The sequence below is a fragment of the Arachis hypogaea genome, chromosome 18 (genome assembly GCF_003086295.3).
Source record: "Arachis hypogaea cultivar Tifrunner chromosome 18, arahy.Tifrunner.gnm2.J5K5, whole genome shotgun sequence".
In the NCBI taxonomy this organism is placed as follows: Eukaryota; Viridiplantae; Streptophyta; class Magnoliopsida; order Fabales; family Fabaceae; genus Arachis; species Arachis hypogaea.
This window is the reverse complement of record NC_092053.1, coordinates 46,438,051-46,451,944: the sequence shown is the minus strand read 5'-3', so window position 1 is coordinate 46,451,944 and position 13,894 is coordinate 46,438,051. Positions and strand designations below refer to the sequence as shown.

The 13,894-nt window shown below is 39.2% G+C and overlaps 1 non-coding gene across 1 annotated transcript; it reads left to right on the top strand.

Annotated features, from left to right (window-relative positions):
* Positions 1 to 786: 786 nt before the first annotated feature.
* LOC112773459 (small nucleolar RNA R71) lies at positions 787 to 894 on the top strand. The gene has a single exon (XR_003188008.1). It is a non-coding gene; the product is annotated as a small nucleolar RNA R71 (small nucleolar RNA).
* The last annotated feature ends 13,000 nt before the right edge of the window (positions 895 to 13,894 follow it).

Sequence of the window (13,894 nt, the reverse complement as noted above, 5' to 3'; positions counted from 1 at the left end):
CTCTCCTTCCCTTACAGGTTCGGCCATGGTGCTTATGTCAATGGCCTTGCACTCTCCTTTTGGGTTCTCTTCTGTATTGCTTGGGAGAGTACTAGGAGGGATTTCAGTGATCCTTTTACTCAGCTGGCCCACTTGTGCTTCCAAATTTCTAATGGAAGATCTTGTTTCATTCATGAAACTTACAGTGGCCTTGGATAGATCAGAGACTAGATTTGCTAAATTAGAAGCATTTTGTTCAGAGTTCTCTGTCTGTTGCTGAGTGGATGATGGAAAAGGTTTATTATTGTTAAACCTGTTTCTTCCACCATTATTAAAGCCTTGTTGAGGCTTTTGATCCTTCCATGAGAAATTTGAATGATTTCTCCATGTTGAGTTATAGGTGTTTCCATAAGGTTCACCTAAGTAATTCACCTCTGCTATTGCAGGGTTCTCAGGATCATAAGCTTCTTCTTCATGAGAAGCCTCTTGAGTACTGTTGGATGCAGCTTGCATTCCATGCAGACTCTGAGAGATCATATTGACTTGCTGAGTCAATATTTTATTCTGAGCCAATATGGCATTCAGAGTATCAACTTCAAGAACTCCCTTCTTCATAGGCGTCCCATTATTCACAGGATTCCTTTCAGAAGTGTACATGAACTGGTTATTAGCAACCATGTCAATGAGTTCTTGAGCTTCTACAGGCGTTTTCTTTAGGTGAATGGATCCACCTGCAGAAGTGTCCAGTGACATCTTTGATAGCTCAGATAAACCATCATAGAATATATCCAGGATGGTCCATTCTGAAAGCATGTCAGAAGGACACTTTTTGGTCAACTATTTGTATCTTTCCCAAGCTTCATAGAGGGATTCACCTTCTTTCTGTCTGAAGGTTTGAACATCAGCTCTAAGCTTGCTCAGCTTTTGAGGAGGAAAGTACTTGGCTAAGAAAGCCGTGACCAGCTTATCCCAAGAGTTCAGGCTGTCTTTGGGTTGAGAATCCAACCATAATCTAGTTCTGTCTCTTACAGCAAAAGGGAAAAGCATGAGCCTGTAGACTTCAGGATCTACTCCATTAGTCTTAACAGTATCACACATCTGCAAGAATTCAGTTAAGAACTGAAAAGGATCTTCAGATGGAAGTCCATGAAACTTGCAGTTCTGCTGCATCAGAGAAACTAATTGAGGTTTCAGCTCAAAGTTGTTTGCTCCAATGGCAGGAATGGAGATGCTTCTTCCATGTAAATTGGAATTTGGTGCAGTAAAGTCACCAAGCATCTTCCTTGCATTGTTGTTGGGTTCGGCTGCCATCTCCTTTACTTGTTCGAAATTTTCAATCAAGTTGTCTCTGGGTTGTTGTAATTTAGCTTCTCTTAATTTTCTCTTTAGAGTCCTTTCAGGTTCTGGATCAGCTTCAACAAGAATGCCTTTTTCTCTGTCCCTGCTCATAAGAAAGAGGAGAGAAAAAGAAAAGAAGAGGAATCCTCTATGTCACAGTAAAGAGGTTCCTTATTGTTAGTAGAAGAAAAGAAGAGGAAATTCGAACACAGATAGAAGAGGGAGTTCGAATTTGGTGATGATGTGAGGAAGAGATGTTAGTAGATGAATAAATAAATAGAATAAGATGAGAAAGAAGGAGAAATTTTCGAAAATTATTTTTAATGATTTTTGAAAATGGTTTTTGAAAAATGTTAGTATTTTTTTATTTTTTTTTCCGAAAATTAAGATTTAAAAATTAAAAATTAAAATAATTAATAAATTAAAAAGAAATTTTGAAAAAGGGGGAAGATATTTTCGAAAATGAGAGAGAGAGAGTTAGTTAGGTGGTTTTGAAAAAGGTAAGAAACAAACAAAAAGTTAGTTAGTTAGTTGAAACAAATTTTGAGAAGATAGGAAGTTAGGAAGTTAGAAAAGATATTTTGAAATCAAATTTTTTAAAAAGATAAGATGAGAAGATATTTTTAAAAAGATATGATAGAAATTAGTTTTTGAAAAAGATTTGATTTTTAAAATCACAATTAATGACTTGATTCATAAGAAATCACAAGATATGATTCTAGAATTTAAAGTTTGAATCTTTCTTAACAAGCAAGTAACAAACTTGAAATTTTTGAATCAAAACATTAATTGTTTATGTTATTTTCGAAAATTTAATACAAAAATAAGAAAAAGATTTTTGAAAAATATTTTTAAAATTTTCAAAAATAACTAAGAATTTTGAAAAAGATTTGATTTTTGAAAAAGATTTTGAAAAAGATAAGATTTTCAAATTGAAAATTTGATTTGACTTCATGAGAAACAATTTGATTTTAAAAAATTTTTGAAAAAGTCAATTCAAATTTTTGAATTTGATGAGAGAAAAAGGGAAAGATATTTTTTTGATTTTTTGAAATTTTTATGAAAAACATGAAAATTATGCAATGCATGAAATTTTTAGATCAAAACAATGAATGCATGCAATAATGCTATGAATGTCAAGATGAACACCAAGAACATTATGAAGATCATGATGAACATCAAGAACACATTTTGAAAATATTTTTTTTTATGCAAAGAAAACATGCAAGACACCAAACTTAGAATTCTTTAATGCTTAGACAATAAGAATTCAAGAATGCATATGAAAAACAATAAAAGACACAAAACAAAAAATCATCAAGATCAAACAAGAAGACTTACCAAGAACAAGTTGAAGATCATAAAGAACACTATGAATGCATGAGAATTTTCGAAAAATGCAAGATGCACATGCAAATGACACCAAACTTATGATATGACTCAAGACTCAAACAAGAACACAAAGATATTTTTGATTTTTTTTTATTTTCTAATTTTTTTGGTATTTTTCGAAAATTATATGAAAAAGAAAAAATAAGGATTCCAAAATTTTTTTACATGAATTCCAGGAATCTTGCATTCTTAGTCTAAAGCTTCAGTCCAGGAATTAGACATGGCTCACTAGCCAGCCAAGCTTTCAAAGAAAGCTCCAGTCCAAAACACTAGACATGGCCAATGGCCAGCCAAGCTTCAGCATTTAACACCAGAGTATATTGCTCTTGATAACAAATTGCTGCTCATTACTTATCAAATATGTAACTTGCCTCTGATGGTTTGGAAGCCTCAGTCCAAGAGAATTTAGACATGGCTTTACAGCCAGCCAGGCTTCACATGCTTCATGAAACACTAGAATTTATTCTTAAAAATTTTGAATAAAATTTTTGAAAACATTTTTATTATTATTATTATTTTTTTTTTTCGAAAAACAGATGAGAAAATTTTTTTGAAAGATTTTTGAAAAGAAAACAAAAAAGAAAATTACCTAATCTGAGCAACAAGATGAACCGTCAGTTGTTCATACTCGAACAATCCCCGGCAACGGCGCCAAAAACTTGGTGCACAAAATTGTGATGTCCAAGCTCAAACTATTCCTAGCACGTGAGCAACTTGGTACGCGTAATCGTGATTACACATTCATAATTTGTCACAACTTCGATACAACTAACCAGCAAGTGCACCGGGTCGTCCAAGTAATACCTTACGTGAGTAAGGGTCGAATCCCACGGAGATTGTTAGTATGAAGCAAGCTATGGTCACCTTGCAAATCTCAGTTAGGCAGATATAAATTGATAATGGTGTTTTCGAATAACAAATAATAGAATAGGGATAGAGGTACTTATGTAAATCATTGGTAGAAATTTCAGATAAGCGAATGGAGATGCTTTTCGTTCCTCTGAACCTCTGCTTTCCTGCTATCTTCATTCAATTAGTCTTACTCCTTTCCATGGCTGGCTTTATGTGATACATCACCACTGTCAATGGCTACTTTCGGTCATCTCTCGGGAAAATGATCCAATGCCCTGTCACAGCACGGCTAATCGTCTGGAGGCATCGCCCTTGTCAATGGCTTCATCGTATCCTCTCAGTGAATAATATGCTCACGCACCCTGTCACGGCACGGCTATTCATCTGTCGGTTCTCGATCATGCTGGAATAGGATTTACTATCCTTTTGCGTCTGTCACTAACGCCCTGCAATTGCGAGTTAGGAGCTCGTCACAGTCATTCAATCATTGAATCCTACTCGGAATACCACAGACAAGGTTTAGACCTTCCGGATTCTCTTGAATTCCGTCATCATTCTAGCTTACGCCACGAAGATTCTGGTTAGGAGATCTAAGAGATACTCATTCTAGCTTATTTCATGTAGAACAGAAGTGTTTGTCAGGCACGCGTTCATAAGGGAGAAGGATGATGAGCGTCACACATAATCATCACCTTCATCACGTTCTTGGGTGCGAATGGATATCTTAGAAGCGAAATAAGAAGAATTGAATAGAAAACAGTAGTACTTTGCATTAATCTTTGAGGAACAGCAGAGCTCCACACCTTAATCTATGGAGTGTAGAAACTCTACCGTTAAAAATACATAAGTGAAGGTCCAGGCATGGCCGAGATGGCCAGCCCCCTAAAACGTGATCAAAGGATCATAAGGTAATCCAAAGATGCCAAATACAATAGTTAAAGGTCCTATTTATAATAAACTAGCTACTAGGGTTTACATGAGTAAGTAATTGATGCATAAATCCACTTCCGGGGCCCACTTGGTGTGTGCTTGGGCTGGGCTTTGAGTGTTACACGTGTAGAGGTCCTCCTTGGAGTTGAACGCCAGCTTTTGTGCCAGTTTGGGCGTTCAACTCTGGTTTTGGCTCCTTTTCTGGCGCTGGACGCCAGATTTGGGCAGAGAGCTGGCGTTGAACGCCAGTTTACGTCGTCTATTCTTGGCCAAAGTATGGACTATTATATATTTCTGGAAAGCCCTGGATGTCTATTTCCAACGCAATTGGAAGCGCGCCATTTCGAGTTCTGTAGCTCCAGAAAATCCATTTTGAGTGCAGGGAGGTCAGAATCCAACAGCATCAGCAGTCCTTCTTCAACCTCTGAATCTGATTTCTGCTCAAGTCCCTCAATTTCAGCCAAAAATTCCTGAAATCACAGAAAAATACACAAACTCATAGTAAAATCCAGAAATGTGAATTTAACATAAAAACTAATGAAAACATCCCTAAAAGTAACTAGATCCTACTAAAAACATACTAAAAACAATGCCAAAAAGCGTATAAATTATCCGCTCATCACTACCCAAGAAAGATTGACCTTCCTTGGCTGTCTCTGTAGGAAACCCCATTGCCTTCGGGCAATTTGCGGCTCGACAAAGGTAGCAATATTGGGCGGGAGAAGAAGAATGTATTCGTTGTTGTAACTCCTTTCAGCCAGGATGGGGAACATCTGCTCACAGTAGCGATTGGGGAATCGCGCAGTGTCCTTTGCTGGGAAGGCTCTTTCTTTATCGTCAACCTTTATAATCCTCTTAATTTTCTTTGTTGAGGGCTTTACTGCAGTTGAAGAGGGTTCTGCCACTAATGCTCTCGTTGTACCTCTTCTTGCTGGTTGTTTGGGAATAGCTTTCTCTTTTCCTTTCTTAGTGACCATCCTGAAAAAGGGAAGAGAAAGTAAATTAAATTTAAAGGGATAGAGCAAGGAAGAGGGTGGTGTAAGTGATAATCAATGCACAATAAAGAAGAATGATGTTAACACATGGTCCGGATTACATGTGAAAACTCATTAATGGAAAATAGCTAGTGCATATGATGACAAGTGAATGCAAGGTGTTTTATTGGCATGCCGGCAAAGGGCATGAGTAGCATAGATCAAGCATCACTCGTAACAAACCATCACGTTTGTAATGACAATTAAATTCAATGAATAAAATAGTAAAGGGACTTTGTGAAAAGCAAGCATTGAATATGAGAGTAGAAAAATGTAAAGAAGTTCATAATGCCATATGGGCTTTTTCACAAACACATAGCATGCATGTAGAAGAAGCTCTTGAAAATAAGAATTTGAACATGCAAGTAATCCCTTAAAAAGTAATATATAATTGTCAAACAAATTTACAACACTCCACAAGCATATAATAATAAATAATGACTCACATAAATTGATAACACCAAGTAAAAAGGAAAAACAAAGAAAAAGAAAATATGAATAATGAAGGTGAAAAGAAAAGAAAAGAAGATAACATATAAAAATAATAGAAAAGTAAGGAGGGAAGGAGAATAAGAAGAACCTTGTTAATGGGGGTGAGAGAGAGTAAAAAGCGAGAAAGAAGGAAGAAGGGAAAAAGGGAGGGAGAAGAAATAAGGGGGGATAAGAGAAAATAGGATTTGGGGAGAAAAAGATATGATAATTTGGCAAATCAGGAAAACTGTGCGGCGCAAGCGACGCGGTCGCGTGGGGCACGCGGTCGCGCGACTTGCGCTTAAACTCAATGATGCGATCGCGTCGGTCACGCGGTCGCGTGACCTGTTTTAGGCTAATGGCATGAGGGTAGCCTCGCACTCGCACAACTCTCTGTTCAAAATCATAATAGTGCCAAATTTTGGGTGACGCGATCGCATGGGGCATGCGATCGCGTGAGTGGTCAATTATTGGGATACAACGCGGTCGCGTGGGGTACACGATCGCGTGAGAGGGACTGCACGTCCAGCGCCAGTCCAGCACCACTCTAGTACAACTTTCAGCTGTGCACCCTTATTACGTCGAAATCCAGGTCACGCGGCCGCGTAGAGCACGCGGTCGCGTGGGAGGCCAGTATTCCATATGACGCAGTCGCGTCGGCGACACGATCGCGTGGGGTGATTTGTGCCATTGGCACGCCTCCAGCCCTGCTCTTGCGTAACGTTCTGTTCATATTATTATTGTCTCCCAGCTCCCTGCGACGCGGACGCGTCAAGGCGGTCGCGTCGCGTGATTTTTTTTTTAAATAAAGGTATGTAAATACAGATGCACGAAATGTACTAATGAAGAGAAGAGTTGTTGAATAAGAAAACTAAAAGTAAAGAGAAGAACGATCATACCATGGTGGGTTGTCTCCCACCTAGCACTTTGCTTTAACGTCCGTAAGTTGGACGCTCCACTAGCTCAGTCTTCGGCTATGTCGGGATCTTCCAAGAGGAAGATCTCGAGCTCCTTGTTTTTCTTCAGCTTCTCACCATGGTACAGCTTTAAACGATGTCCATTAACTTTGATAGGTTCAGAGCTTGAAGGATGACTTAGGTGATAGACTCCGTATGGTTCAGCCTTCTCTACTCTGTATGGACCTTCCCATCTTGATCTCAACTTGCCTGGCATGAGCCTCAGTCGAGATTTATAAAGGAGGACTAAGTCCCCAGGTTGGAACTCTTTCCTCTTGATCAGCCTTCATCTTCTCTTTGTATAGTCTTGAGTTCTCAAGCTTCTAGGCGAAGGCTTTCCAGTTCTTGCAGTTGCAACTTCCTTTCAGCTCCGGCTCTCTCAATTCCCATGTTGCATTCCTTTACTGCCCAAAAGGCTTTATGCTGTATTTCAATAGGGAGATGACAAGCTTTTCCATAAACTAAGCAGAAAGGACTCATCCCAATGGGTGTTTTGTATGTTGTTCTGTATGCCCAGAGTGCATCTTGTAGCCTGGTGCTCCAGTCTCTTCTATGAGGTTTGACTATCTTCTGCAAGATACGCTTTATCTCTCTATTTGAAACCTCGGCTTGTCCATTAGTCTGAGGATGGTAGGTTGTTGTAACTTTATAAATTATCCCATGTTTCTTCATTAGTCCTGTTAGTCTCCTGTTACAAAAATGGGTGCCTTGATCCCTCACGATTGCTCGTGGTGATCCAAAGCGACAAATAATATAGTTTCTCACAAAGGAAACAACAATGTTAGCATCATCATTGCGGGTAGGAATTGCTTCTACCCATTTGGAAACATAATCCACAGCTAACAAAATATAAAAATAACCATTAGAATTTGGAAATGGACCCATGAAGTCAATGCCCCAAACATAAAAAATTTCACAGAAAAGCATAATCTGTTGAGGCATCTCATCCCTCCTGGATATATTACCAAATTTCTGGCATGGGAAACAAGATCTACAAAATTCAGCAGCGTCTCTAAAAAGAGTAGGCCACCAGAATCCACAGTCTAAGATTTTCCTAGCAGTTCTTTGAGGGCCAAAATGTCCTCCACTCTCAGATGAGTGACAGGCCTCTAAAATGGACTGGAATTCTGATTGAGGCACACACTGTCTAATTATCTGGTCAGTGCCACATCTCCATAAATATGGGTCATCCCATATATAATATTTAGACTCGCTTTTCAGCTTGTCTCTTTGATGTTTAGAAAAGTTCAGAGGGAAGGTGCGGCTAACTAGATAATTAGCTACAGGTGCATACCAAGGGACTATCTCAGATACTGCTTGCAGGTGATCAAATGGGAAATTATCAGCTATAGGAGTGGAGTCATCTGTAATGTGCTCAAGGCAACTCAAGTGGTCCGCCACTAAATTCTGGTTACCACTCCTGTCCTTAATTTCCAAATCAAATTCTTGTAATAGCAGTATCCAACGTATAAGCCTTGGTTTGGACTCCTTTTTAGATAATAAATACTTTGGAGCTGCGTGGTCTGAATACACTACTACCTTCGTACCAAGTAAATAGGCTCGGAATTTATCCAGAGCAAAAACAATAGTAAGAAGCTCTTTCTCAGTAGTAGTGTAATTCGACTGAGCGGCATCTAAGGTTTTAGACGCGTAAGCAATAACAAAAGGATTCTTACCTTCACACTGAGCCAGTGCTACTCCTACTGCATGGTTGGAAGCATCACACATTATTTCAAATGGTTGGCTCCAGTCTGGTCCTCTTACAATTGGAGCTTGAGTCAGTGTGGTCTTCAGCTTATCAAACGCTTGTTTGCAATTTTCACTGAACTCGAACTCAATATCTTTCTGCAGTAGTCTGGATAAGGGAAGTGCTACCTTACTGAAGTCCTTAATGAACCTCCTGTAAAAACTTGCATGGCCAAGGAAAGAACGGACCTCCCTCACAGAAGAGGGGTAAGGTAAACTAGAAATAACATCTACCTTTGCTGGATCTACAGAAATGCCATTATTAGACATAACATGTCCTAGTACAATCCCTTGTTTAACCATAAAGTGGCATTTTTCAAAATTTAATACCAGGTTTGTACTGACACATCTATCTAATACTCTAGATAATCCATCTAAGCAAAGGCTAAAGGAATCGCCATAAACACTAAAATCATCCATAAAAACCTCCATACAGTCCTCAATAAGATCAAAGAAAAGACTCATCATGCACCTCTGGAAAGTAGCTGGTGCATTGCACAAGCCAAAGGGCATTCTCTTATAAGCATAAGTCCCAAAAGGACATCTAAAAGTGGTCTTTTCCTGATCCTCAGGAGCTATATGAATCTGGAAATAACCTGTGTAACCATCTAAAAAACAGTAATGCGATTTACCTGACAGGCGATCCAGCATTTGATCAATGAATGGAAGAGGATAGTGATCCTTATGGGTTGCTTGGTTGAGGCATCTGTAGTCAATGCAGACCCTCCAGGCGTTCTGAACTCTGGTTGTCAGGAGCTCTCCATGCTCATTCTTCACTGCAGTGACTCCAGACTTCTTTGGCATCACTTGTACTGGGCTTACCCATTCACTGTCTGAGATGGGATAGATGATATATGCCTCTAGTAGTCTGGTCACTTCCTTTTTGAAAACCTCTAGGATAGTGGGGTTCAGTCTTCTCTGGGGTTGACGGACAGGTATTGCTCCCTCTTCTAAAAATATCCTATGCTCACAGACTTGAGGGTTTATGCCTACTATGTCTGCCAAAGTCCACCCAATTGCCTTCTTGTGCCTTCTCAGCACACCAAATAGCTGCTCTTCCTAATGAAAAGTGAGTTCCCTTGCAATGATAACCGGAAACTTCTGTCCGTCTTCAAGGTAAGTATATTTGAGGTGTGGGGGAAGGGGTTTTAATTCTAACTTTTGATCATGTTCAGGCTCTGGGTTGTTTGGAGCTGGTAACAGTGGTAAGGCACTGTCATTGTCCTCTGAGAGTGTCCCCACACTTGGACCTTGTCCTATGTGCTTCTCTTCAAATTCCTCCTGGTGGACTTCAGCCACGGTTTCATCTATAATGTCACACTTGAGGATAGAGTGATCCTCTGGAGGATGCTTCATAACTCCATTCAGATTGAAGATCACTACTCGGCCATCTATTTCAAAAGAGTATGTTCCTAAAAAAGTATCTAATTTAAACTTTGAGGTTTTCAGGAATGGTCTTCTGAGTAGGATTGATGATGGCTTGTCTGAGTCATTTTGGGGCATTTTCAGGATTTAAAAATCAGTGGGGAACGTTGATGAGCGAATATTTTATACGCTTTTTTGGGTTAATTTCATATAGTTTTGAGTATGTTTTAGTTAGTTTTTAGTCTATTTTCATTAGTTTTTCGGAAAAATTCATATTTCTGGACTTTAATATGAGTTGTGTGTTTTTCTGTAATTTCAGGTATTTTTCTGGCTGAAATTGAGGGAGCTGAGCAAAAATCTGATTCAGGCTGAAAAAGGACTGCTGATGCTGTTGGATTCTGACCTCCCTGCACTCAAAGTGGATTTTCTGGAGCTACAGAACTCGAAATGGCATGCTTCCAATTGCGTTGGAAAGTAGACATCCAGGGCTTTCCATAAATATGTAATAGTCCATACTTTACACAAGGATAGATGACGTAAACTGGCGTTCAACGCCAGTCCTCTGCCCAATTCTGGCGTCCAGCACCAGAAAAGGATCAAAAGCTGGAGTTGAACGCCCAAACTGGCACAAAAACTGGCGTTCAACTCCACAAATGGCCTCTGCACGTGGATTGCTTAAATCTCAGCCCCATCACACACCAAGTGGGCCCCAGAAGTGGATCTCTGCATCATCCATCATAGTTTACTCATATTTTGTAAACCTAGGCTACTAGTTTAGTATAAAAACAACTTTTAGAGACTTATTCATTTTAGATCAAAACCTTGTATTCTCTGACGGCATGAGTCTCTAAACCCCATTGTTGGGGGTGAGGAGCTCTGCTGTGTCTCGATGAATTAATGCAAGTATTTCTGTTTTCCATTCAAACACGCTTGTTCCTATCTAAGATGTTCATTCGCGCTTAATTGTGATGGAGGTGATGATCTGTGACACTCATCACCTTCCTCAAATCATGAACGTGTGCCTGACAACCACCTCCGTTCTATATACGATTGAATGAGTATCTCTTAGATTCCTTAATTAGAATCTCCGTGGTATAAGCTAGAACTGATGGCAGCATTCATAAGAATCCGGAAAGTCTAAACCTTGTCTGTGGTATTCCGAGTAGGATTCAAGGATTGAATGACTGTGACGGGCTTCAAACTCCTGAAGGCTGGGCGTTAGTGACAGACGCAAAAGGATAGTAAATCCTATTCCAACCGGATCGAGAACCAACCGGTGATTAGCCGTGCTGTGACAGAGCGCGTGAGCGTAGTTTTCACTGGAAGGATGGAAGGTAGCCATTGACAACGGTGATCCACCAACACACAGCTTGCCATAGGAGGACGTGCGTGCGTGAACAAGAAGACAGAGGAAAGCAGAGATTCAGAAGACAAAGCATCTCCAAAACTCCAACATATTCTCCATTACTGCATAACAAGTAACCTTTAATCCATGCTCTATTGTTTATTTGCAATTCAACTGATAAACATAATTGACTTCCTGACTAAGATTTACAAGATAACCATAGATTGCTTCAAACCAACAATCTCCATGGGATTCGACCCTTACTCACGTGAGGTATTACTTGGATGACCCAGTGCACTTGCTGGTCAGTGGTACGAGTTGTGAAAAGTGTGATTTATAATTCGTGCACCAAGTTTTTGGCGCCGTTGCCGGGGATTGTTCGTGTTTGGACAACTAACGGTTTATTTTGTTGCTTAGATTAGGAAAAATTTCTCCTTTTTTTTTTTGTTTAGAGTCTCTTATTATTGTCGTGTTGAAATTTTAGAATCCTTATTTTATTTTTAAAATCTTTTTCAAAAAAATAATTTTTCTACTAAATTCTGTGCCAAACTTTAAGTTTGGTGTTTTCTTGTTGATTTTTCTTAAAATTTTTGAAAATTTATTGTGGTTTTCTAAAAATTTTAAGTTTGGTGTTCGTCCTTCATGTTCTTGTGTTCTTGTGAGTCTTCAAAGTGTTCTTGAGTTTTTCTTGTGTCTTGATCTTAAAATTTTTTAGTTTGGTGTTCCTTGGTGTTTTCCCTCCAAAATTTTCGAAAATAAGGAGCATTAGATCTAAAAATTTTAAATCTTGTACTATCTTATTATTTTTCTCTTTCCTCTTAAAAATCAAAAATATCTTTTCTCTCTATTTTAAAAGCAAATTTTCGAAATCTATTTCTAAACTTCAGATTTTTATTTCAAAATTTAAAACCTTTTTCAAAAATCATCATATCCTTTTCAAAATCTTCTAACCACTTTCTCTCTCCTCAATTTTTTTTTTCGAAAATCTTTCACTCATTTTTATTTATTTTATTTTGATTTATTTTGTTTTCGAAATAAATAAATAAATAAATAAATAAAAATATTTTTCCTATTTTACATCATCTCCCTTTGTCCATCATGGACCTAAGCGGAAATGAACAGTCCAAGAGGACTCTGGGGTCATATTCTAACCCCCCTACTGCTTCATATGGGAGTAGTATCTGCATACCCTCCATTGGAGTCAGTAGCTTTGAGTTGAATCCTCAGCTCATTATCATGGTGCAGCAAAGTTGCCAGTATTCCGGTCTTCCACAGGAAGAACCTACAGAGTTTCTGGCACAGTTTTTACAAATTGCTGACACAGTACATGATAAAGAAATAGATCAGGATGTCTACAGACTATTACTGTTTCCATTTTCTGTAAAAGATCAAGCTAAGAGGTGGTTGAATAACCAACATAAGGCCAGCATATGGACATGGAAACAGCTGACAGAAAAATTCCTGAATCAATATTTCCCTCCAAAAAGGATGACACATCTAAGGCTGGATATCCAAGGCTTTAAACAAGGAGATAATGAATCTCTTTATGATGCCTGGGAGAGATACAGAGAGATGCTATGAAAATGCCCCTCTGAAATGTTTTCAGAGTGGGTTCAGTTAGACATCTTCTACTATGGGCTTGCAGAAGGAGCTCAGATGTCTCTAGATTACTCAGCTGGTGGATCTATCCACATGAGAAAGACAATTGAAGAGGCTCAAGAGCTCATTGATACAGTTGCCAGGAATCAGCATCTGTACCTAAGCAGCAACCCTTCCAGGAATGAAGAGGTTAAAACAGTAACTGCTGAATTCAGTCCTGTAAAACAAGCTGCTGAATTCAATCAGCAATTGGACTTTCTAACAAAGCAGCTAGCCGAATTTAAAGACAGGTTACAAGAGACAAGGATGGCTAATATACATATGGACGAACAGTTTAAGCAAACAAAGCAGCAGCTGTCAAGGCAAATAGCAGAAGAATGCCAAGCAGTTCAACTAAAAGTGGGAAAACATTAAATACCCCACCTCAAGGCAGCAAAAAGCTAAGAAATGAGCAAACCACCCAAAATTCACCTGAGGACAGTAAGAGCCCAGGAAAAAATAATTCTGGCGCTAAAACGCCAGAAAATTAGTGGAAGGCTGGCGCTGAACGCCCAGACCATGGCCAAAACTGGCGTTCAACGCCAGAAACAAAGCAGGACTGGCATTCAACGCCAGAAATGGGCAAGGATCTGGCGTTGAACGCCCAAAATGGGCAGGATCTGGCGCTGAACGCCCAAAATGGGCACAATTCTGGCGTTCAGACGCCAGGAGCAGACAAGGAGCTGGCGTCCAGTTTCACTCCAGCTTCTAACTCTGGCACTCAATTGCCAGTGAGGGATCAGACACACACAAATGCTGATAACAACCCCTCTAAAAAGGCTTCTTCAACCACTTCTGTAGGCAATAAACCTGCAGCAACTAAGGTTGAAGAATATAAAGCCAAGATA